We start from the raw sequence: 2,500 nt of genomic DNA, 5'->3' as shown, positions 1-2,500 counted from the left end.
GGAGGTTGCGGAGTCTGTCAAAGCACAGCTCAACATCGAGATAGAAATAGATCGTATCAAAATGAAGAAAGGCCGCGCGGCCGGTACGCAGTGGGCACGGATCAACGTATCGCTGCCAGACTTTCAAAGCTTCTTGAATTTGGGAAAGCTGAAAGTTGGTTGGTCGATATGCCATATCCGCGAGGTTATGGAAGAGCAGAAATGCTATAAGTGTTGGAAGGTAGGCCATACGAGCTACCATTGTAGGGAACCAGACAGAAGTAATCTGTGCTGGAAATGCGGTTTGAGTGGACACAAGAAGCAAGCTTGTACCAACTCTGTCAAGTGTTTGGATTGCGGTACGAGGTCACAGAACCTTCACGCAACGGGCAGTTATATGTGTCCCCGTAGGCGAACGATTAGACCATAATGGTTAGGTTGCTACAACATAACCAGAATCATAGTTATGCTGCATTTCAGTTAATGTGGCAAACGATTAGGGAAGAATCTGCGGATATAGTGTTGATTGCAGATCCGTATCTGGCAACAACCAACGTCAAAGTGTTACGCAATGACGATAACACAGCAGCGGTAGTGGTTAACGCGGACTTACCAGTTAAGGTAGTCAGTAAGGCTTTGAAGGGTTTAATGATAGTTGACATAGGTGATATGCGAGTGGTTAGCGTTTACGCGCCACCTAGATTTAGTATGGAAGAGTTCCAGAACATGTTGGATAACACGGTAATGGCCGTAACCGGTATCCACAAATTCGTTATCGGGGGACTTCAACGCTTGGTCATAAGTTGGAACAACCAACTTGGCGAGCGTGGAGAAACCCAGAAACGAAGAGGTGAGTTGGTTTTATCAACCTTTGCGAAGATCAGTCAGTTTGATCTTACTTTGCGAGCCGAACCGTAGCAAGATCATTTAAGTGGGAGGTGTTATCTAGCTATATGAACTCTGATCATCGTGCAATACGAATAGATCTTGAGACGCAAAGCGTGCGTAATCTGTCCCGACCCATAACGGGATGGAGCATCAAGTATTTTAGCAAAGATATATTTGAAGTTATGATGCAAGCCGCTTTTGAGACCGAGGTCACAACAAGCGAAGACTTAATGCGTATACTTGTCACGGCGTGTAATGCGACGATGACTAAACGTAAGAGGTACACTCTAACAAGAGTGCATTTTGGTGGACGTTAGAGATTGAGGCACTTCGCAAAGAGTGCAAACACCGCGATCGATTAGCGCAAAGAGCTTTTAATACTGATCTCTATTCTACTTTTAGGGACGAGTTCAAGGTGGCACGGAATGCCCTCAAGCGATTGATCAAGCATACCCGACAGAGGAAGTGGAAAGAGTTCCTGGGAACAGCGAACAACGCATCATTTGGTATAGTATATCATACGTTCAAGAAAGTGGCCGAGGGTCGATTGGACCCCGAACCATGACATTGGACGAGTTTAGGGAAGTGGTGAGCGAGCTTTTTCCTACTCACCCAAACACGGTGTGGCCTGAATATCGTATCGATCAGCCACGAGAGTTTGAAAGGGTAACTAATGATGAGATTCTTGCGGTTGCCAGGAGACTACCCAACAAGAAGGCGCCGGGACCAGATGGTATCCCGAATGAGGCGCTGAAAGTTGGTATGTTGACTGCAACCGATGCATTTTGCAGGGTTTACCAAGGCTGTTTAGAGAACGCGAAGTTCCCCGATGAGTGGAAAAGGCAGAGGTTGGTGTTAATACCGAAGCCGAACAAACCACCAGGGGAACCGGGTTCAGTTCGCCCCATTTGTCTACTAGACGGGCAGGTAAAGGTTTAGAACGCATCATAGTGCAACGGCTAAATGCACACATCGAGGAGGTCAACGGACTGTCTGACGACCAATTTGGTTTCAGAAGTCGTCGATCAACAGTTGATGCGATTCAACGGGTAGTGGACATTGTTTCGGTAGCTAGAAGTAGAAACAGATACAGTGGACGGTATTGTGCGGTTGTTACATTAGATGTTACTAATGCTTTTAACAGTGCTTCATGGTTGGCGATTGCAAATGCTTTACAGAGAATTAACACTCCTAAATATCTTTATGATATCATTGGTGATTATTTTAGGAATCGTGTGCTGATGTATGATACCACAGATGGACCGGCAGAGATTGCAGTCACATCGGGTGTACCTCAAGGCTCGGTACTTGGCCCAACGTTATGGAACCTCATGTACGACGGAGTCCTACGAGTTGCAATGGTGGAAGGTGCACGGATTATCGGCTATGCAGACGATATAGTACTGTTGGTGGAAGGTAATTGTGTTGATGATATTGAAATTCTCGTTTCCAGTCAGATTCGCATCATCGACCGATGGATGACCGACAACGGATTAAAGATAGCCCCGACCAAGACCGAGTTTATTATGGTCAGTTCCCATCAGAGGATACAGCATGGGGCTATCAGGGTAGGTGATCACGTAGTACATTCGTCGCGCAGCTTAAAGTATTTGGGGATGGTCTAGATGACCGC

General features: G+C 46.3%; 1 pseudogene; it reads left to right on the top strand.

Annotated features, from left to right (window-relative positions):
• The window catches only part of LOC120907327, a 9,089-nt pseudogene that overhangs the window by 3,976 nt on the left and 2,613 nt on the right, over positions 1-2,500 (top strand).

Source organism: Anopheles arabiensis (assembly GCF_016920715.1).
Source record: "Anopheles arabiensis isolate DONGOLA chromosome X unlocalized genomic scaffold, AaraD3 X_pericentromeric_contig0003, whole genome shotgun sequence".
In the NCBI taxonomy this organism is placed as follows: Eukaryota; Metazoa; Arthropoda; class Insecta; order Diptera; family Culicidae; genus Anopheles; species Anopheles arabiensis.
The sequence above is the reverse complement of the archived record's forward strand: the minus strand, read 5'-3'. Positions and strand labels throughout refer to the sequence as shown.